The following is a 13,789-nucleotide window of genomic DNA, read 5'->3' on the forward strand; positions in this document are numbered from 1 at the left end:
AAGGAGCTGAGGCACATAGAGGTTAAGTAACGTGCCCAAGGACACAGCAATTACCCAGGCAGCCTGGCTCCTGAGTCACTGCTTTGAACCATGACTTACACCCTGGGGCGGTGGTGTATCCACCTGGTTTAACAGGCCTTCAGCACATACTGCATCGACAAGTACATAATGACGAGATTTGGGGGGAACAAATCCACATAGCAGTTTGAAAAAACACAGTGTAAGAAGAATCTAATATTGATTGAATACCTACTCCCAGTTGGATTATATATATATTATATATATATGTATATATATAATATATATATATATATATATATATATAATATATATATTAGATATATACCAAGGGTGCCAAAAATGCATATACATGACTTGTATTCATTTTTTATTATCAGTATATATTGCTACAAATTTAATATAGTTTCTTCCTTTCTTAAAATGTGTACACATTTTTTGGCACCCTCTGTGTGTGTGTGTTTGTGTGTGTGTAATATATATTATATTATCTAATTATATATAATACATAATCTAATTACTTTTTATCTGCAGACGAGTCAATGAAGAAATATCAGCCTTATTTTACAGAAGCAGAAACTGAGACTCAGAGAGGCTTAATAACATGCCTGAAGCCATTCTCCTAGTATTCTCCAGTGTCAGAAGAAAAAATGAGAAAGTCTTTGAAATGGGGAAATGCAGATGACTAGATGTTCTTTCTAGACAAACTTCCAAGATATCTACACCTTCTGTACACATTTGTGCTATTTTACCACTCTGTAAATTGTAGAAAACTGATAGTAACGCAAATAATTATTGTCCGTGGAAATCCAAATGAATTTTGGTCCTTGGAGATGCAATTGATTATTGCTCTGTGGACCCTGAATTGTTTTGCATCTATTTGCAAATTCATTTTCTATTCCTGACTGCCTGTATTTGTATGTTCTTTGAATTCTCCATTGAACTTGTTTGTACATTTTATTAGTTTCTTCATTAATTAATGAGTTAAATAAAATCCTTGACATGTATTCATTAAATATTTCCGTGAGTCGTGATTTTACCTTTATTTTAATTGTAGCACCAATTAGAATTCAAATCCAAGTTTGTTAGTTCTTTTCAATTAATTATACACACACACACACACACACATCACTGCTAATCACAAGTTCTTGATCATTAAGCTCTCTGTCAAAGGCAAACTAAGCTTGGTTAAAAGCAACACAAATTTAAACAGCTCTTTCAAAAATTGTATTTTTTCAATATTGTCTATCATGGACTGAATTATTAATGTCTGATTTGAGTAATATAGCAGGTCATCCGTCAGGCACAGACCTGGATTCCTATTACAGCATGCATCCCAATCCTTTTTATTTCTGTGCTTACCTGACTCCATCTCCACCAGATCCACAGGTCATGAGCCATGTGTTTCCATGTTTCTCCCAGACTACGCTGTGGCCCAGAGTGAAGTGGCACATGGTCAGTGCCAAATAAAAGCAGGTTGGATTGAACCAAATTGAACTGAACTAGACCAGAGCTCCGCCTCCTACATCTATACAGAAATCCTTGTCTTCCCAGAGGAGAGATGCAAGATAGCGGGTAGATAAATACTGTGTCTGCTTCCTCCCAGGAACACATTAAAATTACAGCTAAATCATAGAACAATCAACCTGGAGAACCATCTGAAGTCTAGCTAAACTAGACTTAGTTTTATAACTAATCTATAAACAAGAACCCAAGTGGAGACTGGTAGGAGGGGCAGAGATGAGAAACGGGCCAGTCCCAACTCTTTGTGTGGCGATTGGAGGGATATGTTGGCCACAAAATTTCCCCTCCAGAGGACTGAAAGACCCCACACACACACACCAGGCTCGCCACCCCAGAGTACTGGTGCTGGGAAGAGGAGCTCCCACAACAGGAGGAGCTCCAACAAAAGGAGCTCTGGCTGTGAAAAAAGAGAGGATTCTGACCATCTGGGTGGGATGGAAGGCTACAGGAAACCAACTTCCTCTTAAATGGCCCCAGCACAGACTCACTCACTGGCAGGAATTCACCGTAGGCTCTGATAAAGGGATGGTAACAGGGGCATATTGGAGGCACATGAGGGACACATGAGGTGTGTGGCTTCGAAGCAAGAGCCAGAAGACAGTCACCATTTTCCCTGTGTGGGGTCCATTACCTGAGCAGCCAGTAGCCAGGCACCATCTTTCCTGTGTTGAACCCTCCCATACATGACCAAATCTGAAACCCCACAGACAATCAGCCTGAGGGGCAATCCCACCCACTGACGTGTCAATAGCAATCAATGCTCAACTGTAATAGGAAGGCACACACAACCCACACAAGGAGACACTCCTGGAGCACCTGGAGCAGGTGACCCGAGAGAGTGTGCCAGGGCCCCACAGGCCACCTAATACATAAGGCCACCCGACCAAGACTGGGAGACATAGCAGATCTATCTAATATTTAGAAACAAACACAGAGAAGCAGACAAAAGGAAGAAACAAAGAAAGAAGTCCCAAATGAAGGAACAGGAGAAAACTCCAGGAAAAGAACTAAACAAAATAGAGGCAAGCAACCTAACAAAGACAGAATTCAAAACAATGGTTGTAAGGATGCTCAAGGAACTTAGTGAGAACTTCAACAGAGAAATAACAAGCTTAAAAAAAACAGTCAGAAGTGAAGAATACAATAACTAAAATGAAGAATGCACTAGAAGGAATCACCAGCAGGATGGATGAAGCAAAGGATCGAATCAGCAATTCAGAAGACAAGGTAGGCAGTGCGCTCTACTCAGGGAGGCGGAGGCGACGCATGGGAGGAAAGAGGGAAGACTACCAGTCTGCAGAAGAGACTTCTTCTGTTGTTGATGAAGTGAGCAACATTGTAAAAGAGGCCATAGAAAGTGCAATTGGTGGCAACCCCTACCAGCACAGCAAAGTGAATCAGTGGACCACAAACGTAGTAGAACAGACTTTAAGCCAACTCACCAAGCTGGGAAAACCATTTAAATACATCGTGACCTGTGTAATTATGCAGAGGAATGGAGCGGGATTACACACGGCAAGTTCTTGCTTCTGGGACAGCTCTACTGACGGGAGCTGCACCGTGTGATGGGAGAACAAGACCATGTACTGCATCGTCAGCGCCTTCGGACTGTCCATCTGAGCTCCGCGGCCGCCCGCCATCTTTCTCCTTTGTCTCAACACCTCTCTTCTGTCTTCTAACCACCAGCCATGAATTCAGTGAATCCTTTGTCATTCTCTTTAAGCGTCCTTTGTTGCACTCTCCAAATGTAGAGAATAACTCAGACGACCGCACTGTTCTGTGAGCTGCACCCCTAAGTTCATCGTAGGTGGTCAGTCAGAAGCCTGGACGCCACTTGCCTTCACTCTGAATATTTCTGTTCAAAGGTGCTAAAAACAGAAATCTGCTAGTGTGATACTTTCTTTACTGTCTGAAACGATTCAAGTACACTAATTTTCCATACTTTGTACTTTTGTTAGAATAAATTATTCCAATTTAAAAAAAAAAAAGAAGACAAGGTAGCAGATACCCAATCAGAACAGCAAAAGGCAAAAAGAATCCAAAGAAATGAATATAGTTTAAGAGACCTATGGGACAACATTAAGTGTAACAACATTCTCATCATAAGGGTGCCAGAAGGAGAAAAGAGAAAGTAAGGGATTGAGAACCCATTTGAAGAAAGAATGACTGAAAACTTTCCTAACCTGGTGAAGGAAATAGACATAGAAGCCCAGGAAGAGCAGAGTCCCAAACAAGACACAAACTGGCCCACACCAAGATACATTATAATTAAAATGGTAAAGGTGAAAGACAAAAAGAGAATCCTAAAAGCAGCAAGAGAAAGGCAACTAGTAACTTACTAAGGAGCTCCCACGAGATTGTCAGCTGATTTCTCAACAAAAACTTTGCAGATCAGAATGGATTGACACAAAATATTCAATGTGATGTAAAGTAAGAACCTACAACCAAGGTTATCTACCTCACATGGCTATCATTTAAAATCTAAAGCCAGGTAAAGAGCTTTCCGGACAAGAAAAAGCTGAAGGAGTTCACCACCAAACGAATATTACAAGGAATATTACAGGGACTTCTTTGAGACAGAAAAAAAAATATGAATAATAAAATGGCAATAGCTACATATCTATCAAAAATTATTTTTTTAATTTATTTTATTAAATGTATTGGGGTGGCAATGGTTAGTAAAATTATGTGGGTTTCAAGTGAACAATTATTTTCAATGTAAATGGATTAAAGTCTCCAGTCAAAAGACATAGGAGGGTTGAATGGATAAGAAAAAAGCCCTTAACATATGCTGCCTATAAGAGACTCACTTCAGATTGAAAGACACACACATACTGAAAATAAAGGGATAGAAACAACATGAAAATGGAAACAATAAAAAAAACTTGGATTAGCAATACTTGATGCCAGACAAAATAGACTTTAAAACAAAAGCTGTAACAAGAGACAAAGAAGAACTCAGTAATCCCATTTCTGGGTAATTATCTGGAGAAAATCAAAACACTACTTCAAGGGGACATGTACATCCATATATTCATTGCAGCATTGCTTACAATGGCCAAGATGTGGAGGCAGCCTGGGTGTCTGTTGATGGAAGAATGGATAAAGAGGAGGTGGTACATATATACAATGGAGTATTGCTCAGCATGGAAGGGAATGGGTTCTTGCCATCTGCAGTGGCATGGATGAACCTAGAGGGTATAGTCCTGAGTGGAGTATGCCAGACAGAGACAGATGCAATGTGATTTGCTTATATGTGGAATCTAAAGAACAAACTACACAAAACAAAAACAAACTCATAGATACAGAGAATATTTTCATAGTTGCCACAATGGAGGAGAGTTGGGGAGTTGGGTGAAAAAAGGGGAAGGGATTAGAAGTACAAATTGGTTATTACAAAGTAGTTATGGGAATGTAGGATACAGCATAAGGAATATAGTCAATAATATTGTAATAATTATGTATGGTGTTAAGGGTACTAGATTTGTTGGGGTGACAGATGGGAGGGGGTTGGGAGGCAGTGTGAAAAAGGTGAAGGGATTAAGAAGTACAAATTGATAGTGACAAAATAGTCAGCAGGATGTAAAGCGTAGGGAATATAGTCAATGATATGGTCATAACTACGTATAGTGCCAGGTGGGTACTAGGCTAGTTAGTGGGATCACCTCTTAAATTATATAAATGTCTAACCACTATACACCTAAAATTAATATAAAATAATATTGAATGTCAACTATAATTGAAAAAATTTAAAAGCGGGGGGAAGGTGAAGGGGAATAAGAGGTCCAAATTTCCAGGTATAGAACAGATAAGTCATAAGAATGTAATATACAGCATGGGGAATATGGCCAATACCATCGTGATAGCATGCGATGTCAAATCATTTCTGGGCTTATCATGGTGATCACTTCTCTAAGTATACACATGTTGAATAACTATGGTGTACCTTGAAACAAATATAATACTGTATGTTAGCTATACTTTTAATAAAAATCTTTTTTTAAAAAAGCAAAAGAAAAAGAAATCCTTGTCTTCCCAGAATGCCAAGTTCTATAGAATGGTCATACAGAGATACTCTACTGAGAAATCTGGGGAAATACCAGGGTTTTTCCCTACACACACACACACACACACACACACACACACACACACACACACTAAATGGTATAGTGTGGCTTAATGGAACAAATTCTGGAGTCAGACAGCTCTCAACTCAAGTCCTAGCTATACCATACAATATTTCTCAGAGTTTCAGCCTTATCTGATAGTTAATTTTACGCATCAACTTGGCTAAACTGTGGTGCCCAGATATTTGGTCAAACACCAATCCACCAATGCTGTGAAGGTATTTAAATGTGATTCATATTTAAAACAGTAGACTTTGAGTCAAGCAGATGACCCTCCATTGTGTGGGTGGGCCTCACCAATCAGTTGAAGGCCTTAAGAGAAAATAACTGAGGTCCCCTGAGGAAAAGGGTCTTCTGCCTCCAGACTGCCTTTGAATGCATTCACTGGACTTGAGGCGAAACTTCAACTCCTCCCTGGGTCCTAGCCTGCCAGCCTGCCCTGCAAATTTCAGACTTACAGTCCCAACAACAGTATGAACCAATTCCTTTATCTCTCTCCCTCTCTCTTTCTTTGACAGTCTCTCTCCAGATAAAAGAGTATTAAATGACAGTCCAGCGATGAATTGTGCAGAACCGGGCTTTCTGAGATGTTGTGAAATGATAAGAAATTTACTTTTGTAGACACAGTGACAGCCTACCTTACCTGGCTAGTGTCCTACAGATAAATGAAGGGCCAAAGGAAACTAAAACACATCACAGTGTATCTCCTGCCTTCTGCTGTGTGGCCCCCTCACTTCCAATAGGTGTCAGCATCTTTGACTAAATAAATAGAAAATATAATGCCACCACAGAGGGGATACTTACCTGGAGTAGGGGGGCTGTCAAAGCCATAATCCACCTGAAATGTTGCACAACTAAAAAAAAAAAAATCAAAGATGATTTGCTGAAATTTATAGCTTTGGAGGACTATTTACCACCCCCAGAAAGTTAGTGGGTCGGTCGGAATAGCATCTGGATATTTCAGGGCACCCACAGGTCCTCAGGCTGTTCCATCTGACCGACTGCTGTCGTCAGACCCTGGGATGCATTCACTGACTGGACTGCATTCCATGATGCGTGTGTGTCTATGATGGCAACTGTCCCCCTAAGGGGACATCACTCCCCGCGCTGTGACACCCCTCATGTGTATCACAACAGGCGCTGAAACGGGAAAGAACAGGGTTATGTTATCTCCAAGGCCGCATTTCTCCCTATCCTGGAAATTCACCCCATCACCTTATAAACAAGCTCAGCCATGTTGTCTGGCGTAGCCCTGGAGGGATCATACAGTGATGCCCAAATATACATTGAAAAATGCATAAATTCTTTCCCTTTTTTAAATTTCCACATAGGAATTAAAGGCCAAAGAAATCGAAGTCTAAAATAATTCTCCTGTCAAATTTCTCATTTCTGTGCAATGTTAGCAAGAGGGGTTCCTAATGGAAATGGATTTAGGATGGATTTCTTCTGAAGCCGCTGCTTCCCAAGCCGCTGCCAACGAAAGGATGTATTCTGTTAGCACCTGCAAAGCCAAAGAGATCCAGTGCCACGTCTCCTGCATGTCCCGTTTTTCCTAAGAGCCATTAAGAACCACAAGATTATCCCAACACCACCCCCACACGCACAAAATTTAGAAACCCAAGCGAATTCCAGGCCCTTAGAAAAGTCTGGTGGCAGGACCAGATCGCACTGCAGTTCAGATCTCAGCCAAACCCCATTACAGAGACTTCGGAGAAGTAGAATAAATGGAAAATCCATGAACAAGTGAAATATTCTTGGTTTCCACCTCACCAGAATGCCGGGGAGTCTGGCCAGTCGTTGGATGTGTTTCATCTATAAACACGAATTCAACAGGAAGATTTCACCTTTGAGGAGGTTGGTGGTGGTCGTTACAAATCAACGGCTCCAGGCAGTCGCATTTAAGTTCCTGCTGTCTTCCTGCAAACTTGAGAAACTCGAAGTCTCTGTATCTTATTAGCGGCTCCCTTCTGCCTCTAAAAACCTCTTTATTTGATTCCCCAGATGTTGCTGGCAGCCCAGGGCTGAAGCATGTACCGGACCCGTGTCCGCTCCCTCCTGTCAGCACAACACACCAGCTATGGTTAGCTTTTTGTTTCTTGATAATTCCATTTTGGTTCTTTTCTCTGATTTACTCAAGAAGATGAATGAATACCCCTCGTAAAACAACTCCTTCCCTGGGCTCAAAAGGTCTTTATCTTTTTCTTGATAAAAGCCACCATCATTCTGCTGTGGTTGAACCCACAGTCTGGGTTTTCAATTCTACTACAATCAGAGTATATGATGCAAGCACTTCCGAGCCAAGCCGAGCCTACTGCAGTGGGACATAGACATCAGTGAGTTTTAAAAATCCACCCCTCTATTAATTCTACTTCTACGATCAAGGTTGGCAATCCCTGTTCGTGAGACCAAGAAGGTTCTCTGCTGCTAATACCTCACACAGCATCAACCCCAGCTGTAATAGGAAAGCAGGACACTTTAGGGGATAGCTAGCCACCTCTACCACACGTCCCCAAACTCGCTGTCCCTGCCCTATTTTCACAGGAAGCCCCAGGCCGATTCACATTTCCACCAGGATATTCGACATCAGGAGTTCAGCAGCTGCGCATGAGTCTCTCCACTGTATTGTTAACCATTGTGATTGTGCGAGAAAAACACAGAAAGCAAAGAACAGGAGGCAGGAGAGGGACACGATTCACTGAATCCTGGGCCCCACGTGCTGCTTCATCGGCTCACACTCTGCTGTGGCCACTTGGGGGCGGGGCGGAGGGTCCCGCAGCACTTTGGAGAGTCTTCCAGTCCAGCCAGGAAACAGTGTATTTGACAGAAGCTGCCGTTGCTCATGTTCCATTCCCTCTGCCAAGCACAATCGAGTCCGTGCAGATATTTCTGAATTGAAATATCAAGCTCTGCTTGGACAGATGTACCAACCTGGTCTTGTTTGCATGGGTCCCTGGTCAAAACAGGAAGTACGTACCCCCGTTTTCAAAATGAGTCAGCTTTTGAAAAAAGCCAAGGCACTATATAGGACACAGCACAGTTCAGTCCTGGGGAAGGTGTGGAAACTGCTTCAAGACTGTCTCAGGGCCTGTTCCCTGCTCTGTCCTGTCGTCACCATCAGCTACCTGATGTGCAGGGTTCTGGAGGCTGGCTCATGCAATGGGCACACAGTGTGGCGACAGGGCTGATCTCCGCCCACTTCCCCTAAGTTGTCCCAGGGGCCACCCATACATTGCCACTCTTGGTGGATGCAGTGGGACAGAGGCTGAAGACTTAAAAGTATGCTGAATTTGGAGTCCTGAGTTCAGCACTGCCTTTGGCTTGTCAGGAGAACTTCGACAAATCACAACGTCTCTCAACATCAATTTTCTCCTCAATAAGACAGTGGATGGCTGTAAAAGGTGACCTGAAACAGCAGTGACAATACTACTCAGGGCTATGCCATATCTTATAGTTTCCAAAGCATAGGCACACCCATTACTTTATGCCATTGTTTGCTTTGTGACAACCATGTGCAACCAATGACTTATTGAGGAGTCCCCATCCTGTTGTGTGACTCTGCAACAGTTCATTAGCATTCGGTGTAAATGGAAATGTGTAATTAGGACGTTTTCATCACTGTGTTTTGTAGATGATGGAAATGGTGGTCCCTCGAGCTCAAAAAATCAGAAGAATCAAGTTAACAAATGAAACAAAACACGAATACCTCTGTTATAAACCCAAATCCCACATCATTTCACGAGCTTTAACACACCATTTTCCACTACATAACATTCATGTTACTTTGCATTTTATCCACCCTATCGTTTGATCTGCACTGAATTGAAAATGCATTTTGGTTTTATTTAATGTATAAGGGTGATTGTTTTATGTTTGTACATACTTAAGTAAAATTATAGAAGAATAATTTAGTTCAACACTAACATTCTGAAGATGACTATATCATTCAAATTGGAGAAAAAGGGCTACATTGTTGTTTGTACAGGTAATACAGGCTGTCTTCTCCTGAGAAATTCACCTTTCAGGTACCATACACTGATTTCTGTGGAAAGTCCAGATGAAAACTATTTTACTGTATATACGTATCTTTTGTGTGCTGTATGGAAGTACACAAACTTTTGTCCAGAACTGTCTTAATAAAATCAGAAGTGAACCGCCTCACTCAACCAGAAAATGCTATTTATTTTTAGGACAGCCCTGAAATATGGATCAAAAAGACAAAGAACAAAAGCAAAACGGTCCAGCCACTCTGGAAGGAAAAATATGAAGTTCCCAAATGAATGTGTTACTTGAAAATACAAACCATTTCTTCTTATGCTTGGCTCTGTCATCCATCTCGGAAAAGGATGTTTTTACAATCAGGGCAGAAATATGACTGGCTGACTGCATTTACATTTCTTTGTTGCAAAATGAATGTAACTTGTTTGGATTCCAGCAGTGGAGAAAGCAGCAGAAGTAGTGGTTACTTTCCAAAGTGAAACTTAAAACCACAATCTCCGGTGCACAAAAGGCAGAATGAGTCACCGGAAGAGGCCACTTGCTTGCAAAACTCATTAAAAGCAATGCAGGGCTGAATGGACTTCCTGCACCAGTGAAAAGATCGCTGGCATCAGGACAGCACCTCCAGGCTCTGACAATTTGGGGGGAGAAAGGGAGCCATCAGGAATCTGGGCACAGCCCAGGTCTGCTGGTTCACATGCACTGAGCTGCCCGACCTGGTCACAGGCGGCATTCCTTCCCGGCCAGGACCCCGCTCACCCTGAGATGCCCAGGAAGGTGGCGAGGGCCGGCAGCTGTGCATGGAAGGTTCAGGACATTTTGTGACTCAATCAAGGCCCTGTATTGGGTTTCCAGACGCCTCCCTCCTGCAGCAGATCCTTTCTGTGGCTCTGGTCAGGCAAGATTCAAGATAGACATCGGCGGCTGCAGTGCAGAAGCAGCTCCCTGGGACCAGGACCCAGACCTCAGGTGTACCACCTGGAACTTGCATGTGCATTGGCATTGGGGAGGACCCATTAACACAGGTGTGGGCCGCACACCCACTTTGATCCAGAAGGTCGAGGATGGGGCCCAAGAACATGCTTTTCTAACAAGCGACGGGACCTGGAACTGCAGGCCCCAAGACTACACTTTGAGAACCACAAACCTAAATGGTTCTCAGACCTGAACAAACAGCCACAAACTGCTCCCTCCTCCAAGCCAGCAGTGATGTCTGACTTTGAGCAGTACCAATTGGAGGCACTTTGGTACCCAGTCAGTCAGTCCCTTAAGGAACCCCTCCCCCTCCCCACAAGCCCACAACACACCTGGCTTATCTCCAAGGTAAGCTCTATGGGGAGGGGCCTTCGTCAAGCCCAATGTTTTTAAGGGCTGTGCCTCCAAACCAAAAAGGATTGTGCCCCCAGGTGGCCATTTGAGGCCTGCTGACTTTCAGAACTTCTGTCTGGTCCTATTCTAGTTTCCTTCAGGCACCAAGCCTTCTTGCACTAGTAATGTCATTTTACCACCTTCCATTGCAGCAGCAGCTGGAAAGGGGTCAGAAGCAAGGAGATCCTAATGGCATTTCAACCACCTTCTTTGTTTAGGCAAGAGATGGGAGGCCCACCCAGCTTCCCTGCCCTGCTCAACGGGATGAGAACAGCACAGCTTAGAGGCACCCCTGGGAGAAAGGGGGGAAGTGGGAGCAGTTGGGGATCACCAGATCCAATATGACAGCTTATGCTAATTTTTATTTTACAGATAAGTTTACAATCTGAGATGGAGTTGGAATAAATCTGATGTTCACCCAAATGAGAGGGTTCGTTTTGTTTTCAGAATACACAAGCATGAATTCTCCAGAGGCCCAGAGGTGAACTGTTTGGATCTGGGCTTCACGGGGAGCTCAGCCTGGTATCCTGTGAGGCCATCTTTTAAGCATTTAGGGGCCAAGGCTCTTACAATTATTCCAAAAACACTTAGGCTGACGCAGGTAAATCAATAGGACGTCTCAGGCATGTCGATAATGCACAAAATCAATAGGAATTATGACAGTTTTTAAGTGATCTGGGTGAAGTAGTCAAGGGTTTTGATGGGTTTGTTCAAAATGAAAAATGAATCAATACACCACAGAGAAAGAAGAGTCCAGAAACTGAGGACAGTGAATGTGAGGCAAGGGAAACTGAACTGTTTGTACTTTTATTTTCTGTATGTTATTATAGTGTCTTACATCTTAAAAAAGCATTTCTTGCTGACGAGAGAGTGGCTAGCCATTTCTTAAGAGGTAGCAAAGGGCCCGACTGGAGCACGTCTGTGATATGCATGACCCCCTTTCTGGCCCGTGCACCCCAGCAGGCAATATTCCTCTGCCTTCGTCATCCCCGGGTCAGGGCCAGGCAGCAGACACCAGCCCTATTGCTTAGAGGCCACTGAAATTCCTCAGCCTAGCCAGTCCCAAACTGTTCACCCTGCCTTTCCTGCACAAACCCCAAGAAAGCCTAGGCTGTCCCCTCACTCCTGACTTCTGCCTCCTGATCGCCCTGGTGCTTCCCCACGTGGCCCTGCGCGGCACGGCGTGACCTGCCTCCCGTTCCTCGGACCCCTGAGTATAATAAACTGGGTTTTCCTGAGCCTCGCCTGTGTCTTCTTTCATGGCCACAGCTGATTAACCATCTCATAAAAGTACCCGGAACAGAACCCGCTTATGTAATAGACACATGGGAAACACTGATTTCGGGCCAGGCCTGGAAGCACTCCATGTACAACGTGTAAGTGAAACCACCCCGTTCCCAAGCCAGTCCTCTCAGGTGGGATGCGCCCGGGGTGTAGCCCTCTCCTTTTCATCTCTACCCTCCTTCCTTCCCAAGTGCACACGGAAGGCGGGTGTTTTACCAAAGGCATCAGAAAAGATTGGCTCTTTTATTCCACGTATTCCAAACAGTTCATAGCCTTAACTTTCTTTTTTTTTGAGAATAAAATAATCTGTTTGATATCACACACTAGAAACTCAGCAACTTAATCACTTACCAAAAACCATTTAAAATTCACACGCCTCATTTTCAGAGAAGTCTTTCATCCATCTCGTTTATTACAATGTCTTCCAGCTTTGCAGCCAGCACAACACAATGAAGTAGTACAGTGATTTTTATCATTGCACCAGCATATACACATACAGACCAAGTGCTATAAATAAAAATATATTTAAAGTAGTGCTGCAAACCTAAAATTGAAAACGGAATTCTCTTTGGAGGTGCAATCATTTCTCTAATGTACCAGGTACATATATTTTTCTCCATCACAATGTGGTGAACATTTGATGACCCGTCACTAGGAAGTGACTCGTTTCCCTAGAACAGCTTGAAATGTGTGGTCCAAGGGCAGGGCTCCAGCACGTGACCATGAGTTGTTGGTTATAGTTGTGTAAACACAGATAAACCAGCTCACATATGTGTCAGTGCTGCCCGCGGCCACATCTCGTTTTCCAAAGCCCCAGGCAGGTGTGAATGTTACAGCCTCTCTGGGGGTCCCACTCTGAACTTGACACGGATCTGAGTCTGACTTTCTGGAAGGCAGGCGTGCTCTGGCTCAGCGTGCAGTGCTGTGGAAGCTTAGGGAGACTGCTCTCACAGCTGCATGGGGCGAGGACTACAGCCGCTTGTCCTGACAACGGCCAGGGCAGGAGGGATTCACGAGCCACTCGCTGCCAAACTCCTCCCAGCGCGAGAAGACACTCTGTCAGCCTCCGCAAACCTACTTACTTCCCAACAGTTCAAATTCACCCCGCAAGCACCCCCGTGACAGAAAGAATCAATGCAGCCTCTAAAGCTCACTAATGAATAAGTCCAGAGTGGTGAAGGCAGGACTATTTTTCCTTATTTTTAGTGCCTCCAAAAGGGAAACTGCACATGCGTGTTTGTATTTCCATGCAAATGTGCGATCGACTACACACGTATGTCTGCCTTTCTCTGTGGGGCACACGGACCGTTCAGAAAAGGCATCCACTGCTAACAGCCCACCAACTAAACGGAGACAACACCTCTGCGTCTTCTTTCACAGAAAGAGTAGAATTTCGTTCAACTGTTCCTTTTTTTTTTTTTTGCCTCCCTTGACTCTAACAAGGCCTTTTAAATAGGAAAGCATTTCAATCA

At 43.5% G+C, this 13,789-nt stretch overlaps 1 pseudogene across 1 annotated transcript; it reads left to right on the forward strand.

Moving 5' to 3' along the window:
- Positions 1-2,808: 2,808 nt before the first annotated feature.
- Positions 2,809-3,089, forward strand: LOC308506035 (dynein light chain Tctex-type 1-like; annotated as a pseudogene). Its single transcript has one exon. The product of its transcript is annotated as a dynein light chain Tctex-type 1-like (transcript).
- Positions 3,090-13,789: the final 10,700 nt, after the last annotated feature.

This window comes from Rhinolophus hipposideros (genome assembly GCF_964194185.1).
Source record: "Rhinolophus hipposideros genome assembly, chromosome: 12".
NCBI lineage: Eukaryota > Metazoa > Chordata > Mammalia > Chiroptera > Rhinolophidae > Rhinolophus > Rhinolophus hipposideros.